We start from the raw sequence: 19,608 nt of genomic DNA, 5'->3' as shown, positions 1-19,608 counted from the left end.
CCAAGGTAACCTGGCTGACTGTGATTTCCGTATTAGAGCTCGTTGGTTTTTCTGGTGTTTACAGACGCTCTCCTGTGTGGCTTCCATGTCGCTTATGCTCCTGGCTCCACAACTATCTGCACCACGTCATGTTGGAACTCTCCGGCTCTCAGCTACAGAGCGCGTAGCTCTACCACGCTTCAGTTAAGTTCCTTCATATTCGGTGAGATCCCGCTCTCAACCTGCTCCTATATGTGACTGTGCATGACTAAGAACTGTCTCCAAGAACTGTTCCTAGAATTAGTACCAAGAACTATTTCCAAGAACCGTTTTCCTAGAACTGTATGGAACACTAAGAACTTTCCAAGTCATTTCTAAAGTAAAGTCCTGCTTAATTGGAACTGCATCACATAACGCACCTGACCTCTGAAGATACCTCATGAACTGTGAACGATTCCTGAACAGCAAATCTTTCTTCCAAGACTGTGAACATTATTTACAGAACTGTGAACATTCCTGTTTTAAGCCTTCAGTGAACTGTCTGCTGTTAAAGGTTTCAGTTCTACGAGTGCAATCACTCACCACCTCTCTCCTCCGTTCTCCTAGTTCCTGTTCTCAGGCCTTTGCGTCCCACCTGGTCCCAACTGCATTAGCATATACTCCAGGTTTTCAGTTCTCTTACAAGACTGGCTCAGGAACCTGCAGCTCCCTAATTTCCACCGCCACGAGCGGGCTGACTCTCCACTCTGCAGCCACCCCCAGCGCAGCATTATTATTTGTTCATCATTGCAAATAAATATGTTTTCATTCACAACCAGTTCTATTCCTTGCTCCCAGCATTTGAGGTCATCACCAAGTATCGGTCTGGACCCGTCCGGACCTCTAACCATAACACCTACTGCATCCTTATCGCATCCCTGGCACATTCCCACTAATTCCCACTAATTTCTTAACATGCTCAATCATGCACACACCATGTCCAATGTGTTCTTTGTACAACCAAACAGATCACACCACACACACACACACACACACACACACACACACACACACACACACACACACACACACACACTTACCATATTCTCACTGTGTCCAGCCACTCCTTACAAATGCTGCATCACATGCTGCATTTTTTTCATTCTTCTGCAAGTTTTCTTGTGTCAACATCTACATTCAACAATCAACTGCAAACCTACAACTGTGCTATTGAAATTATCAGGGGAGTCCAGTAGAAGACATGATGAAAAAGGCAAAGATCAGTTGCAGTCACAGAAGAAGTAGTATGATATACTGTGGACAATCTATTAAGAGCTCCTGAAGGTAGTTACAGTGTTTTTCAAAAGTTTTGGAACACTTCTCATAAACAAATTAAAAAATGTGAAAAATAATTTCAAATACAAAAAAATAAATAAATAAAGTAAAATAAAAATTTCAAAAATGATCTTAAACTCAAAATGAAAGCAAATTCCTACAACCTGATATAAATTGATCAAAAATATGAGCCAAGATGATGGGTTGCATAAGTAATGGAACGTTTTGGCATAATACTTGAAAAAGATCAAGTCTATTGCCAATTTTCTTCAGACAACCCAGGGGACGGATACGTGAACATTTCTAAGTCACTGAATATGTCTTGGATGTTATTTATGTCAATTATGAAGGAATACAAACACTATAACATTCTATGGTAAATCTGTATGGAGTAGCATTGCCAGCGAGGGAATGCTAATATCTTCTTCTATGGTGTTCCTTCTTCTTTTTCTATGGCATTTAACGGCAGCCGACATCCTTATTGGTGCATTGCTGCCACTTTCTGCATCAGTCCGTTATCGCAGCATGATGAGTCCAAATTTTTTATTTTTTCATGTGATCGCCTGGAACTCAGCCAATCACGGTCTTAGACCAACTGGTTGGACACGCCAGTACTACATCAATGTCATCACAACTAGGTTTCACCACCACAAAGTCCAACGTCAATGCTGTTCTTACTACACCCTTATTAAGCTCTTACTCCATCTTAATTTGACACCATCCTCACTATGTTTTTTTAACATGTCCAAAGTTTGACCATGTCATCCATGTAGACCATACTACATTCTTATTATTCTATTGTGTTCCTACTACATTGTACACCTTTGGGGTGCATCCACCCAAGAATAGTGGGAACGTGCTTGTGTGTGTGTGTGTGTGTGGGGGGGGGGCGTTTAACCAGAATAGCCACAACAAGATACTTTGTTCAATGTAACCTTGATTATTGTGTTGAGTAAATGACTTTAAACTAGAGTGACACATCTCAACTGTGTGTAACCATAGAAGCTTACTGGGGGTTGGACAGCTGTTTCACCAGCCAGTACAAAAATTTATTTTTGTTTGTGCTTTTTAAAAATTACATTTTTTCCTCCCTTTGGGAGGAAAAAATTTGGCACAATGGAAATGTAGCCAATTACAGTTCAAATCACTTGAGTGACACCACAGTGTCCCACAGCAGCCCAGCGGAAAAAACAGCACATGGGACACCTCACCTGACCATTCTTTAGTTATTACCTGCCCCAACAAGGAAATGTTTTCAGTGTTGTTTGTATTTCAGTAGGATTACATAAAACCTACAGAACTGATCCTCCTCAGATTTGGTGGAGGGGTGGGGCATAGCCCACGAAAGAACCCATTAAGTTTTGGAGCATATCTGATTACGGTGACAGATATCGAAATTTTTATTTAACTTTTTCAACATTGCGTGATAGGACGAATTAGCAGAGTCATGTCGGTTTCCTCAAAATTACACCATCATGAAAAAACATCAATATTCACGTTACCAGACATTTCAACAATGTATTTACCTTTTGTGTATATCCCTACAATGATGTAGACTTTGTTATCAAAATATGAATTTTAAAGGATGTATTTATATTGGGTGAGAGCAGTTTAACAAAATGAGCTACCCACCTGTAGATTTTTTTTTTTTTTTTTTTTTTTTTACACATTCTGGGAGCATAGAAACAAACTGCATTGCTGATTGTGTGAACACATCAAAATACTATAGTGATTTACGAGTGTGCTGTAAAGTTTTAATCATTTTGTTGTGGTCACGCTATCAAAAATAAATAGTTGTCAGGCATGGCGTAGGCATGGCTCAAAATGGGTGGAGAGAAATGTGAGCTCTCACCAAGGATGGAGTAAGAAAGAGGTTTCATGGTCAAATTAAGCAGGGAGTCGGTACACGGGTGGTCCAGCAGCGAAGCAATGGTAACAGACAGGCATAAGGCTGAGGCGTGGTTCAATAAACAGGCACAGGTCAAAATACACAGCGGAGGCAATCAGAGGCAAAGACAAACTCAAGGTCAAGGACAAAGCAAGGTCAAAATTCCAGCAGGCAAAAAAACAGGACAAATGAGAGCTTGGAACAAAGTCTGGAAAGTGACATGAAATGAACAATCTAGTGATGAGCTGTGGAACTGTGAGGGCTTAAATAGGGAGCACGTTAATCAAGGTGTAAACAAGGGACAGGTGTGAGGAAGGTGCTGAAAGGGGCATGACCGAAAAAGACAAGCGCTTTTGCTTTTGTCTCACTGCAAGAGAGTGCAGTGAGATGAAAAGCAAAGCAGACTGGGGCAAGATAAATAAGTGACAGAAAAACCAACAGTGGAAAATGTGATGTGCTCAAGACAAGCCATAATAAACGTGAACAAAACAACAAGGGCAAAGCTAGGAAATAATGTGACTAGACTAAAAGCAGAACACAAGAGATCAATGATATAATGGAACAGATACTGACACGTATAAAAGTAAATGCATAACTAACAAATGGAACACAATCAGATAAGAAACACTGAAGATAAATAATAACCAAACCCAGTGACTAAAGCAATAATACAATAATGTGGTAAACAAAACTAAACTAAGACTGAAGTACACAAAGGTAATACAATAAGCATAGCAAAACAACTACAGGCAAGACAGGAACGAAGACAAGAACTAAACATGGCAACCAAGTGATACACAGTGTACACGATGTAGCGACAAACTGGTTAACTGACAATGGGCCCATGGAGTTCTTAAACTGTTGAACTATTTTTTCATGCAGTTGTTCACAAGTGGTGATCCTTTGCTTTTGAATGGCTGAGACTTTTGGGATGCTCCTTTTATACCCAATCATGAGTATCCTCAGTTCCCAAATGCTCATTGAGTGTTGTTAGAAGGAAAGATGATATAACACAGTGGTAAACATACCACTGCCCCAGCTTTTTTGAAACGTTTTTGCAGGCATCCATTTCAAATTGAGCAAATATTTGCCCAAAACAAAGTTTATCAGTCTGAACATTAAATATCTTGTGTTTGTGATTTATTCAATTGAATGTAGGTTGAAGAGGATTTGCAAATCATTGTATTGTTTTTATTTTACACAACGTCCCAACTTCAGTGGAATTGGGGTTGTATAATGCCAATGTGTTGCATATCAAAATGTTCAAAACAATGTCAATTTCTGAATATTAGACATATCTGTCTAAGCAGGGGTGGTGGCCCGGTGGTTAGTGTTCAACCCCCACACCTGCCACATTTCTCCATGTAATGTGGAGTTGCATGAGGGAGGGCATCTGGAATAAAACTTGTGGCAAATCAATATGAAGAACCACCTTGGCTCTGCTCTGGTGACCCCAAGTGAAAACAAGGGAGCAACCGAAGGGACTTTTTGACATATGTGTCTAAAAACCTATGTAAAGACATGATCTATTAATAGAAAGATAATGAAATATTGACCACGATGCAGGAGAGCCTCATTCGGGCTTTGAAGGTTAAGCATGACATTGGTTATTTATGGATCATGTGATTATACTATAGCACACTGTCTGCTGCACTGTTTTTGTTCTAAAACATGAAATTTTATTCTGGTGGCACAGGCATAAATTATGAATGTAAAGAGCTATTCCATGTTAAACTATGATTAAAAATACTTTTAGGGTGTTTTGGGAGATAGCTTTTGTGGCACAGCACAAACTGTTTTGCACTATTCACAGTGTCCTCATGGTATTTAACGCTATGAATGCATAAAGCAAAACTGACTGAAAGGACCACAACAGCAGAGAAAGGGCTTCATGTTGGCATCCCACAAGGCAACTATGAAGATGCTGTATGCCAGCATTGGAATGTGTCCGCTAACATTATGTACAGGCATGTGCATGTGGTGAACAATAACAGGATACTTGTTGTGTCACCATCCATTTATGGGTTTTTGTTTTATTTTGTCCTCTGTGTGTCTGCCTCTTTGTTTGTGTCTGTAACTTTTCGTATAAGGTTCTGGTACTTGTCTCCCTGCGTGGGTGTGTTCACGTGTGTGTGTGTGTTTTGAGGCACACCTCCCGACCATCATGTGACTGCGTGTGTTTGCAGGCATGCGCTGCTCTGCTGGAGGGTGTGTGTGTGTGTGTGTGGCGTGCACGTTTGCCTCTGTTCTTCCCCCTCATCTGATGTCGATATCATGTTAGTCCTGTCTGTCATCTCGTGTGTGTGTCTTAGTCTGTCTTAGTCTGTCTTGTGGGGGTGTTTCCCTTCTCTCAGCGTGGGGTGTGTCTCAGCTTTATGTTGTCTTTTAGATATTCTCAGTTTTTCACCACTTTTTTAGTCCATGCTTTGATTTATGTATTCTGATTTTCTTATACATTTGTGATGTGCTCATCTGTGATTGTTTTCTTATTTTTTCTGGTAGAATTTATTCTAGCCAGCATTTCATGTTGTTTATTTTTAGTCTTGGGTTTTATTCACAGTTTTCTGTCATAATATGCATTGGGGTTCTTTCTCTGTGTCTTTCATTATTTACATGGAGTAATTTTGTTTTACCTTTAGACTTTTATTATTCTCTTGGTGTTTATTTTCAGTCGTGGATTTATTCAGCATTTTCTGTTATGCTATGCTTTGCGGTTCTTTCTCAGTGTCTTTACTTATTTTTTTATGGAGTAACTTTGTTTTTCTCTTTAGGCTTTCGCTTTTCTTTATGTGTTTAAGTGGATATGCTTTGTCGTTTAGAGATGCTTTGGTTTTCTGTTTGGTCTCACATGTCTTGATTGGCCTTGATGATTTTCACCTGTGATGCTCAGCCTGTTTATTTATACCACACCCATTTGTCTTGCCCTTGGGAGTCCATTGTCATCTGTTTGTTGGTTTGAGAGGTCTGTCTAACATGTTTATTAGACCCCATTCCTACCAGGCTGCTCAAGGAAGCCCTACCATTATTTAATGCTTCGATCTTAAATATGATCAATCTATCTTTGTTAGTTGGCTATGTACCACAGGATTTTAAGGTGGCAGTAATTAAACCATTACTTAAAAAGCCATCACTTGACCCAGCTATCTTAGCTAATTATAGGCCAATCTCCAACCTTCCTTTTCTCTCAAAAATTCTTGAAAGGGTAGTTGTAAAACAGCTAACTGATCATCTGCAGAGGAATGGTCTATTTGAAGAGTTTCAGTCAGGTTTTAGAATTCATCATAGTACAGAAACAGCATTAGTGAAGGTTACAAATGATCTTCTTATGGCCTCGGACAGTGGACTCATCTCTGTGCTTGTTCTGTTAGACCTCAGTGCTGCTTTTGATACTGTTGACCATAAAATTTTATTACAGAGATTAGAACATGCCATAGGTATTAAAGGCACTGCGCTGCGGTGGTTTGAATCATATTTGTCTAATAGATTACAATTTGTTCATGTAAATGGGGAATCTTCTTCACAGACTAAAGTTAATTATGGAGTTCCACAAGGTTCTGTGCTAGGACCAATTTTATTCACTTTATACATGCTTCCCTTAGGCAGTATTATTAGACGGTATTGTTTAAATTTTCATTGTTACGCAGATGATACCCAGCTTTATCTATCCATGAAGCCAGAGGACACACACCAATTAGCTAAACTGCAGGACTGTCTTACAGACATAAAGACATGGATGACCTCTAATTTCCTGCTTTTAAACTCAGATAAACTGAAGTTATTGTACTTGGCCCCACAAATCTTAGAAACATGGTGTCTAATCAGATCCTTACTCTGGATGGCATTACCCTGACCTCTAGTAATACTGTGAGAAATCTTGGAGTCATTTTTGATCAGGATATGTCATTCAAAGCGCATATTAATCAAATATGTAGGACTGCTTTTTTGCATTTACGCAATATCTCTAAAATTAGAAAGGTCTTGTCTCAGAGTGATGCTGAAAAACTAATTCATGCATTTATTTCCTCTAGGCTGGACTATTGTAATTCATTATATCAGGTTGTCCTAAAAGTTCCCTAAAAAGCCTTCAGTTAATTCAAAATGCTGCAGCTAGAGTACTAACGGGGACTAGAAGGAGAGAGCATATCTCACCCATATTGGCCTCTCTTCATTGGCTTCCTGTTAACTCTAGAATAGCATTTAAAATTCTTCTTCTTACTTATAAGGTTTTGAATAATCAGGTCCCATCTATCTTAGGGACCTCATAGTACCATATCACCCAATAGAGCGCTTCGCTCTCAGACTGCAGGCTTACTTGTAGTTCCTAGGGTTTGTAAGAGTAGAATGGGAGGCAGAGCCTTCAGCTTTCAGGCTCCTCTCCTGTGGAACCAGCTCCCAATTCAGATCAGGGAGACAGACACCCTCTCTACTTTTAAGATTAGGCTTAAAACTTTCTTTTTGCTAAAGCTTATAGTTAGGGCTGGATCAGGTGACCCTGAACCATCCCTTAGTTATGCTGCTATAGACGTAGACTGCTGGGGGGTTCCCACGATGCACTGTTTCTTTCTCTTTTGCTCTGTATGCACCACTCTGCATTTAATCATTAGTGATCGATCTCTGCTCCCCTCCACAGCATGTCTTTTTCCTGGTTCTCTCCCTCAGCCCCAACCAGTCCCAGCAGAAGACTGCCCCTCCCTGAGCCTGGTTCTGCTGGAGGTTTCTTCCTGTTAAAACGGAGTTTTTCCTTCCCACTGTAGCCAAGTGCTTGCTCACAGGGGGTCGTTTTGACCGTTGGGGTTTTACATAATTATTGTATGGCCTTGCCTTACAATATAAGGCGCCTTGGGGCAACTGTTTGTTGTGATTTGGGGCTATATAAAAAAAAAATTGAATTGAATTGAATTGTCATTCCAGTCTGTGAGTATTGTAATTCTTTTCCCCCATGGAGCATTGTATTTTTGTTCATTTTTGGATTCTTGAGTCCCTCACTGTTTCTCCTACTCAATTTAATGGTTTTTGTTGTATCATTATAATAATAAATTACCTTGGTTTTTGACACTTACCTCCGAGTCTGACTGCCTGCACATATTGTTCTTAATCTTTTTGTCCTGGTCACATACCACAACAATACTAATACAGATATATATATAGATATATTAATCTTTCCTGTGGCATAGGCTTTCTTTATGTCTTTTTCTTAAATATATATAATCGGAACAGCAGTCTTGGATAATGTTTACTGAGCTGTGATCCAGAAACACAGCCAATAGTAAGTTATGCTGTATCTTGTGTGATTACAAATGTTTCTGGGGTTTTTACTACAAAGTGATTTGCACAAAGTTAATATAAAAGATACAAGTCTCACAGAAGTGATTACAGATGGAACAACAATTAAGAAATCTAACCACTCTCCTCTGATGGATGTAATAATGGCATTGACCATTATTGAGTGGTTGCAGGATGGATGCGCTGTCTGAATGCTTTTGTCGTCTTGCATATGACCACCTGTCTCACATAAATGCATATACTCCGCATTTAGACATGACAAAAATGTGAGATGTACAACACTCATACCTTCACACATATTTCTGTCGTCGGGTGGCACACAGAGATGAAAATGATGGTGGATTTACGGTTCCTGCTGTAACCCAGGTCCTCAGAGAGCAGCTATGAGGAACAGGCTTAATAATGCTCATGATATCATGTAGATGCAAAAGGCACAAAATATCTATTTCTTTGCAATATTTGAAATTTGTTTTCATTTGCCTTCCAGTGTGGGCGAGACTTTTCTTTTCACTCTGAGACTTCTGTCTGATTATTACTGGAGATATGATTTTATTAGCTCCTCGGGGTGATGTAATAACACAATGTGTGTTGCAGTAAATTATATGTGCCACACTTCACAGTAAATCTTTGTTGTTTTTCAACAAAGGGAAATGTGACTTCAATGCTGAGCACTGTGACAGTGTTCTAGGTGGGCCAGTAGAGGGCCACATCTTTTGGGGAGTAGTAACTTGTTGAGAGAGATGTAAAAAGACAAGTCAGAGGCAAACAGAGAGAGAGAGAGAGAGAGAGAGAGAGAGAGAGAGAGGAGAGAGAGAGAGAGGAGAGAGAGAGAGAGAGAGAGAGAGAGAGAGAGAGAGAGAGAGAGAGAGAGAGAGAGAGAGAGAGAGAGAGAGAGAGAGAGAGAGAGAGAGAGAAGGGGGGAGACTAAGATGTAAAAAAGTATATTATTTCAGGATAAATCCTCTAAAAATCCAAATAGGCAGAAAAAAGTAATATCTCATTCATGACAGTCTGTTTCTTGAAGGTTCTTGCGGGGGGAAAAAACAGAAAGCTATAATGGACTGCAATGCAAGCTTTTCCAACTCAATTCTCTGATTCAATATAAAAATAAAACTGGCTCCATATATCCCAGAGAGATCGCAACTAGAACGAGCAAGCTGGAACTGCTCGTAGATTTAATCCCCTGTGTGTTTTGGGGCAGCAGGGCAATTAACAGGCACCAGATGATCACTATGCTCTCACCAGCGTGGCGCCACTAGTCCCCTATGGTGCAACAGGGCAGGTGCACTTTCGTCTGGAATAATGGGGGTAAGAAGAAAAAAAGATCAAGCTCACACATTAAAAATCTGATGATGTCAGCATTAAGCCTCTGGTGGGAGTGGGTGTGTGTTTGACAGAAGAGAGAGAAGAGACCGCCCGTCTATAATTGTGTGATGCAGCATTTCCCAGAGTGCAACATTATACTCAAATCATATTAGCTCTGTATTCGTGTGTGTGTGTGTGTGTGCGTGTGTGTGCATTGTGTGTAGACTGACTGGCGCCAGACTAAGTTGTAATAATGTTCCAAGAGACCAGGCGCAGGCACAGAGCAAGACAATTAAGACACAGATTCACCACTATAAACACATGAAATACATCGAGCACAACATTCAACACAACGCTCTGACGTAATCTTTAAAGATGCTATGATAATATATCGTTTGAAATTTCCAGATATGGAAGGCAATTATGTTTGCTGGATATTATTATCTCGATGTGCATTTGACTAATGACAAGCCCTCAAAGAAAACACTAATTTAGTTTACATCAACTATGTTTTGGTCACCTTTGGCAATTGTGTCATAAAAAGAAATCCTTTTGCCCATAAATTACTGAAAAAGAATTACATGGGTATTGACAGGGCACCTGCAGTACAGCTCTAAAACTATCATAACTAAATTTGTCTAACTTAAAAAAACCTGCATACTGTAATTAATAATGCATTACTGCATTTTGCAATTACTTATTTATTGTTATATAACAGCTGAGTGGATCCTTGTCATTTGATTTTGTATGTCACATGACATGGATTAATTCATCCCATTTGTGCTGCATTGTATTTAGAGTGCAGCTTAGTTCCATACCTTTGGTACCATTGCACTCTGCACACGCGCACATCCTCGTGCACATGCGCACACATGCTTGTGCACACGCATGTATGCATGCCCACACATGCTCGCGCATGCACATGCACGTGCCCACACACGCGCACGCACACACAAAACAAACTGTGCTGTCTGGAGGCTCTTGACAGGAAGTTGGAATGAAAAGCTGGACTAATTTCTAGGGATGTCCCGATCAGGTTTTTTTGGCCCCGATCCAATTCTGAGTCATCTGATTTTGAGTATCTGCCGATACCAAGTCCCGATCCGATACTTTAAAAACTGAATGAACAATGAACAAATGCTAAATATATAATATTTTCATTTTAATCACCTTATTTTATTATTTATCACTTAAACAGTGCATTTACCCTTGAGGTAGCTTGAACAATCAAGTCCACCAATCTACCAGACTTAAAAAATGTACAAATTTCCATGTTATTTTATTTGTCTAAAAATAAATGTCCAAGGTTTCTTATGTTAAACACAAAATGATCTAATCTGAAATAACAGGTGGTTTTAATTTACAGATGAAAGGTTTCTAAAGAACCATTTATTGATTTAGCTATTTTAAGTACAAGTGTTCTAAACTTTTTTAAACAGTAATCAGAAATTTTGAGGTAACAAACAACAAAAACATTACCAAGGATTTTTCTTCAGAAAACTGCTTTATAAATGAGCAGTCCTGTGACATGTTTCTGTTTTGTAGAGATCCGTAGTTTCTGCCACTAGTCTTCCGTGTTTTGGCCCGACGCGTCGTTCCTATTGGACAGCGCGAAGCTACGTGACAGCTCAGAGCGTCGAAAGTTGGACTGGGTTTAACTTATGTTTTTTCTTTTGTTCAATAAAAAAAAAAGTTTGGGTTGAACTTTGACCACGTCAGCCTGCCAACAAGCAGCAATGCACGCTCCTGTCAGAAGCATCGCTTTACCTTGGCTTTTGACGCAACACCTCTGACGCATCTAAAAAGCAACACGTCTCATTGAAAATAATGCTTTTTAAACAATTCTTGATGCTTCCGACGCATGAAAGGCCCATTAATCTGCAATAATGAGCTTGAAATAGCGCTGATCAAAATAATGAGAATAAAATCTATATCGGATTCCTGATCGGGATGCAACGTCCGATTTCGATCAAGTCTGTGTAAGACACACGCAAAACAAATCCACTGTGCTGTCTGGAGGCTGTTAGGAGGAAGAAAGACTGAAAAGCTGGACTCATTTCTGACGTGATTTTTTTTTTTCGCTGCACTGAGGATGTACACAATCGACCAACCCGGTTGTGTGTGTGTGTGTGTGTGTGTGTGTGTGCGTGTGTGCCCAAGAGGGACAACGGCACTATGATTTGATTGAGCTAACTGACGCTGCTAATTCTTGTAATATACACACACAAAATCCACTCCGCTGTAAGCCGTCTGGATGCATGAAGAGCTGTTCACATGAAACGCTGATGTGATTTTTGGCTGGACTGAGGAACTACACAAACTTTTTTTATGGAAGTCTGAAGTCAGTGCACAGCATCACTGGACTAATAAAATATCAAATGACAAGAAACTATTTTAGCCATTATATAAAACAAATAATGAATGTTTTTACATTCTTTCAATGTTACGAATATTTCATCAGGTGAAAGCTGGAACATACCATTCAACGAGGCGAAGCAGAGTTGAACTCAAACATTCTTTATTTGTATACCAGTGAGCTTATTCAATTTCTTTTGCGACTATTTACAATGCACCACATGCACAATAAACCAACTAACCGGAGCTAACTTATAAGACTGACCATATTTACAGCAGGCCATGGATTTTTGTATCTTCAGTGACAACCTCCCTGTTCAATTCCATGCATTTTTCCTAAAGTAATTCTGAATTATTTTCAAACTAAATAATTACTAAACTTGACCAGACCCCGACTTTTTAAAAAAAAAGTGATTAAATTGACGATTTGTATTTGCAATAAACCAGATTTGTCCAGTTACAGCACACTACATTAACCATTACAAAGTAATTTTTAAAGCATTAAGGCAAAATTTTTAACACCTTGTATTAAAGCTAAACATCTATACTATAGCCACATCTCAACTAATTTATTTCAAATCCATTGTGGTGGCATACAGAAGCAAAATTACAAAACTGCACACTATATTGCACTGGGAGGTGTACTCATTATACATGCAATATGTCTGGCACAACAGGGTAGTGATCATGTAGAGCGTGCTGTGATCAGTATTACAGTATGACTGAAGCACTGTCAAGCTCAAAGACAAGTCATGACACCAAAGTAGCAAATTCTTTCATTTTGTTTTCCTTCCTATTATATTTTCTATTTGGATTGAAATATCAAATCTGCCACATGATGATGCTGATAGCAAGTTTCATTTCTCTGTTCAATATCTAACATGGAAGTAAATACAGCCACTGTGGCTATCTAAAAAAAGTGACTGTGTATTTACTGTAATTAAAAATTATGAGTGGATGAGAGAATATGCTGTGATCTCACTGTGTCTTAAACTATGGTGAGTCAGGTCGAGCCATTATCTGACAGGTGATCTAACATACAGCATCCTCATCATCACTATTCCTGTGTATGACTGTGTCGGAAATAAGGTCACCCTGAACAATGAGATCATTCTCTGTGGAAATGCACTCAGTGGGAGGCAATGCGACACACATGACACAGCCTGAAATCACTCTTTTTTTTTTTTATTAAATTCCACATGGAGATGAGATCATCTCAGACTGCACTTTACACTCAGTACAACCCACCGCAGGAACAATGTACTGTATTTGTTAATGTTTGGCTTTTCATTCCAAGTCTGAACCTATTAAAAAAAAAAAACAGCCTACTTTAAAAATAATGGGGTGGGGAATTGGTTACTTTTTTGAATTGTAATTAAAATCACTAACAATGATGATGTGTGTACATTGTTCAAACTCACACACAAAATGGCTATTTGACCCTGTTTTGTGGCAGCTGTGTAGAAGTATAGACTATGCAACTGGGTTTCAAACTACTGAATGTTTATGTATGTCATTATATAACAAAACAGTGGTTAAACTTTTTACATAAATGCTATTGTGCATTTAAAACTGGACTTACCATAAGTTTGTGTTGGACTGCTTTGTCACTTTAGCAAAAGTTCCACATAGAAAGTAATCTGAAAGATCAGCGCTGCGCTCAAAAAGTCCATGTGATAAACCAGTGTTAAACAAGGAAGAGGAAAAGTCCCAAACAGCTGACTCTGTTCTGGAAAGAGACTCAAATAAAACAGTCTATCCTCTGATCACAAAACGGGGTCCTGGTGGGTCCATAACTAGGAAGATTCATGAAAAGAGCCCATCCAGAGGTAGAAGCCACCCATGAGGCGCGGAGAGGGGGAGGTGATGGAGCAACTGCCCCCCCAGCCACAGCACAGGATTATTTCATTTAATTTACTTTATTTCATTTATGGGTGATTCTTAGACTACGGGCACTTATGTCCTTTGATCATATTGTATGAAAAACAGCAAAAAGGGGAAATGTCACACTTTTATAGTTATCTTTACAATGAAAGTGTGTTAAAAAATTTATTTTAGTAGTCTATGATGACTTTTTCACCTTTTTTCAGCATCATTATATGCAAATATTGACGTTTTGTGCTTGTCCCACACCCAGACTTTTGATCTTCAATGATAAAAATGAATGGTAAAGAAATGTTTTTTCTAATGTTTTAAAATATCTCTGAATAAAATATCAGTAAAATAATCAAAACATAATTGGGGTATTCAATGTCATACAACTGTTGTGATTTTTTTAAAAACAAAAAGTAGTTGTCCCACACTATTGCCGTAATTTCCACCACAACACTGTAATGTCCCTTTAAACAGTTTGTATGAAAGACTGTTTGGATAGTTTCTATGGAGATAAACAGTGACATCAGAGCACATGTATATAGCGCCAAATCACAACAAACAGTTGCACCAAGGCGCTTTATACTGTAAGGCAATGGTGTGGTGGAAATTACATTTACAAGGCCAATAGTGCCCGTAGTTAAAGAATCACCCTTATATAGCACCAAATCACAACAAACCTGCCTTTAAGGCGCTTCACACAAGCAAGGTCAAACCTTACCAACCCCCAGAGCAAGCATACAGGCAACAGTGGTAAGGAAAAACTCCGTCTGAGGATGTGAGGAAGAAACCTCAAGCAGACCAGACTCAAAGGGGTGACCCTCTGCTTGGGCCATGCTACTGACACAATTGACAAAATTTACAAAACGAATATACAGGAAATTTTGCCAGTGCACAGGATGGGAGGGTTGCAGAAGTAGACACCACTCCTATCTCTGGATGAAGCTACACTTCAAACAGAGAGGAAAAAAAAACAATCAGGCATCAGAAAGACAACAGATACAGTATAATCTGTCAGCATTAAGCAACACACACACAAAAAAAGAAATACTAAGGTGATCATCGGCCAACAGCCCGAAGCTTCATAAAACACCCAGAATTTAGATTAGGGTTGGGTATCGGGAAATGGGTCTTTTCGGGTATCGTTAAGAAATGATTCAAGCCACTGACATCAACAGCCTTTTTGCTTAACGATTCCCCTATCGGCCCTTCAGCGTGGCCATTTTTTAAAGTATATTTGTCGGAAAATGATCATTTCTCTACATTGATTACAGACTCTGCAGCGGGTCTGTAATCAACAGTTTCTGCAGCACGGCTTTGCTTTGAACCTTGAACTAATGAAGCAGTGCTTTGATCTGCTGCTTTATTGGTTCATTGTTTCACTCCTTTTCAGAAGCGGCAACTCTGCTTCTTAACCCCTCTCAAAGCCATTAAAACATGTCAAGTATGACTCACTTTTGTGCAGATTAAAATGACTAACTGGGACTCCTGTCTTGTTGCAAGAAAGAAAAGAGAATGTCCTCCATTTCTTTGCTTCAAACGCTGCGCTGCTATGCTTTTTGTAGACGTTACGAGTTTTGTCAGCACGCCTTGTGAGATAAATGGAATGCATTTATACAGTGCTTTTCCATCTGCATCAGACGCTCAAAGCGCTTTACAATTATGCCTCACATTCACCCAGATGTCAGGGTGCTGCCATACAAGGCACTCATTACAGACCGGGAGCAATACGGGATTAAAGACCTTGTCCAAGGGCGCTTAGTGATTTTCCAGTCCGGTGGGGACTTGAACCGAGGATCTTCTGGTCTCAAGCCCAACACCTTAACCACTAGACCATCACCTCCTCCAATTACTATCCAATTTTGTAAATCTAGGTAATACCAGTAATGGCACCAACCTCACTAGCAGGGTGTAGTGGCTGGGTTAAGGCATGCTGGGATATGTTTAACCTAATGTCTTCTATTTTCTTCTCAAAGTAATCCAAGAAATCTGTAAAAGGAGAGCGACTTATAGATGGTTGTCCATGATTTGCCACTGTGTTGAACAAGAACTTTGAATTATGCTTGTTTTTGTTGATCAAATCAGAGTAATAGGTCCGCTTTGTAGCCAGCGGTGCATGCTTATAGTCTAAGATAGCATCACGCCACGCAAGGTGGAATACTTCTAATTTTGAACTACGCCATTTCCGTTCTAGACCTCTACTTTTATGTTTGAGGTCACACAAGTAGTCACTGAACCAAGGTGACTATGTTTTGGGGGAGCATGGTTTTAACAAAGGTGGCACAATCATGTCGAGTGTAGTTTTAAGCGCTGAGTTTAAACTATCCATAAGACTGTCTACTGATTGGGCATTTTCCAAACATGAAGCTATGATATCAGGCAGTCTAGCTTCGAGTTCAGTCATAGTTGAGGAGTTGATGCGTCGCTGCAGTGATAAATAAGGTTGTTGTTCCACTAAACACAGCAGCGAAACTGTAAACCTAATGAGTGATCAGAGACCACCGATGCAAGATGCATGATGTCAATATTCGTGACAGCAATACCACATGCGAGAACAAAATCCAGGGTATTTCCACTAATGTGTGTCGAGTCCTGAATGCTGGTTAAATGCCACGACCCATGCTCTTAGGCAACGCTGCAGACATGAGGAAAGAAGGTTGAAAAAAGACAAAACTATAGGTGTCTCTGGGTATTCTGCGGGACAATCTGACTACTCGGAGGATGTGAATGAGGTAAAACCTCAATATCTGTCTCGTATTATAACAGTTGTCAATGTCCCAGAGTGTTATTACAGACTATAAACTCAGTTGTAAACCCATGTACCTCTGTTTTGATGGCTGTTGCAACCATGACCTGTGAGCAGTTTCTCCAGTTTTTCATTGACAGTCTCATTGGTCAGACAGAATACTAATCATAAATGTAATGTTGAACTGTCTGTTACTCGTGCACAGTCTGCTGTGCTCGAGCAGTCTGAGCCCATCTCTTTCATCCCTTCGTGAAGTAGTGAAACACACAAAACCTACAAGTTGTCCTTTAGATGTTGTTCCAGCTAAGGTGCTGAAAGACAATTTTAATACTGTTGGGTCATATCTACTAACTTTTATCAACACTTGTCTTTGTTCAGGGTCTGTTCCAGCTGCTTTAAACATGCTGTGGTTAGACACCTTCTTAAAAAAAAAAAACAAAAAAACTCACCTCAACTTGTTAGTTTTATCCAGTTTTAGGCCTGTCTCACATCTGTCATTTCCTTCTAAGGTTTTAGAAAATGTTTTTATACAGTTGCAGTCATTTTTAGAAAACAATCACATTCTTGAAAAATTCCAATCTGGATTTAGATCAAGACACAGTACTGAGTCAGCACTTTTGAAAGTGCATAATGACATCACTGTGTGTGGATGCAGGGAATCGTGCTGTGTTGGTTCTGTTGGATCTCACAGCAGCCTTTGACACTGTGGATCACACAGTATCTGTTTCCCGGTTAGAACATCCTGTTGGCTTTCACTGTACTGTACTTAAGTGGCTTAAATTGTATTTGGCTGAGAGGACTTTTTCCATTATGATTGGTGACTTCTCATCAATTGCTCCTCTCTGTTGTGGAGTGCCACAGGGTTCTGTTCTTGGCTGTATTCTATTTTCATTGTACATGTTGCCACTGGGGTCAATTATAGCCGAGCACAACCTGTCTTCATTGTTATGCAGATTATAGGTAAACTATCGGACTATGAGGACTAAAGGAAGTGATGCTTTGTCGTCATTATTTTATTGTATTCATGATGTAAATCAATGGCTGTCTCAAAATTTCCTTTTCCTGAATGACGGTAAAACAGATACCACTGTGTTTGGACATTGTGGCATGCTGGATGGTGTACCGTCAAACTTTGGTGTTCTGGCTAATTATTTAAAACCAGCTGTCAAGATTTTGAGTGATATTTGAGGTTTGATAGATTGATTGATAGATAGATAGAGGTTTGATAGATAAATTGATTTGATAGATGTGTCAACAGATAAACTCCATTGACACAGCAAGTTTTTTTCAACTTACGTCTTCTGGCTGATGTAAAGCCTTTTCTCAGCCCCACACTTGATTACTGTAATGCACTTTGTACTGGTCTTAACCAGTCTTCTCTTGCACACCTCCAACTTGTGCAAAATCCTGCTGCTCATCTTTTAATGAAAACTTCCAGACGTGAGCATATTGCACCTGTACTTTACTCACTCCACTAGCTTCCAGTTCATTATAGAATTGATTTTAAGATTTTAATGCCTTCACCTTCCTACTTGTCTGAAATTTGAACTCTCTGCACTTACAGTAAGAGATTATGGACTCTTGGGCAGCTTTACTTAGATGTTCAAAGGTCAAGCTACACACTCTGGGGTGATCATGTTTTTGCGGTAGCTAGCCCTCGACTGTGGAACAAATTACCTCCTGATTTATACATTATTTCTGACCAATCACTTTTTAAATCACAGCTCAAGACTTAAACTGTCTTTGAATACCTAGTGGTGTTGAGACATGTTTTATTTTTATGTGTCATTTTAACTTTATTATATATATATATATTTGTTTTATTTTTGTGAATACTTTATCTTTGATTTTACTGTAAAGCACTTTGGACACCGTCTGGCTGCTGTAAAGGGCTATAGAAATAAATGTTGATTGATTGATATTGTATTCTGCTTCTATTTTTGGCTGCTTCTGATAGGCGAAGCCACACCAGATCTTCTGTCTCCATCTCACCTTGTCCACTGTATCTTCTTGTGTTACACCAAACACCTGCATTTTCAATCAATCAATCAATTTTTTTTTTATATATAGCGCCAAATCACAACAAACAGTTGCCCCAAGGCGCTTTATATTGTAAGGCAAGGCCATACAATAATTATGTAAAACCCCAACGGTCAAAACGACCCCCTGTGAGCAAGCACTTGGCTACAGTGGGAAGGAAAAACTCCCTTTTAACAGGAAGAAAGCTCCAGCAGAACCAGGCTCAGGGGGGGCAGTCTTCTGCTGGGACTGGTTGGGGCTGAGGGAGAGAACCAGGAAAAAGACATGCTGTGGAGGGGAGCAGAGATCGATCACTAATGATTAAATGCAGAGTGCTGCATACAGAGCAAAAAGAGAAAGAAACACTCAGTGCATCATGGGAACCCCCCAGCAGTCTAAGTCTATACCAGCATAACTAAGGGATGGTTCAGGGTCACCTGATCCAGCCCTAACTATAAGCTTTAGCAAAAAGGAAAGTTTTAAGCCTAATCTTAAAAGTAGAGAGGGTGTCTGTCTCCCTGATCTGAATTGGGAGCTGGTTCCACAGGAGAGGAGCCTGAAAGCTGAAGGCTCTGCCTCCCATTCTACTCTTACAAACCCTAGGAACTACAAGTAAGCCTGCAGTCTGAGAGCGAAGCGCTCTATTGGGGTGATATGGTACTACGAGGTCCCTAAGATAAGATGGGACCTGATTATTCAAAACCTTATAAGTAAGAAGAAGAATTTTAAATTCTATTCTAGAATTAACAGGAAGCCAATGAAGAGAGGCCAATATGGGTGAGATATGCTCTCTCCTTCTAGTCCCCGTCAGTACTCTAGCTGCAGCATTTTGAATTAACTGAAGGCT

The 19,608-nt window shown here is 39.6% G+C and overlaps 1 long non-coding RNA gene across 1 annotated transcript; it reads left to right on the top strand.

Moving 5' to 3' along the window:
* Positions 1-221: 221 nt before the first annotated feature.
* Positions 222-18,778, top strand: LOC117518568. Its single transcript, XR_004563025.1, has 3 exons — positions 222-233; positions 3,189-3,195; positions 18,706-18,778. It is a non-coding gene; the product is annotated as an uncharacterized LOC117518568 (long non-coding RNA).
* The last annotated feature ends 830 nt before the right edge of the window (positions 18,779-19,608 follow it).

Source organism: Thalassophryne amazonica, chromosome 10 (genome assembly GCF_902500255.1).
Source record: "Thalassophryne amazonica chromosome 10, fThaAma1.1, whole genome shotgun sequence".
NCBI classification, from domain to species: domain Eukaryota; kingdom Metazoa; phylum Chordata; class Actinopteri; order Batrachoidiformes; family Batrachoididae; genus Thalassophryne; species Thalassophryne amazonica.
Note: the sequence above shows the minus strand (reverse complement) of the source record. Positions and strands in the feature narration are given on the sequence as shown.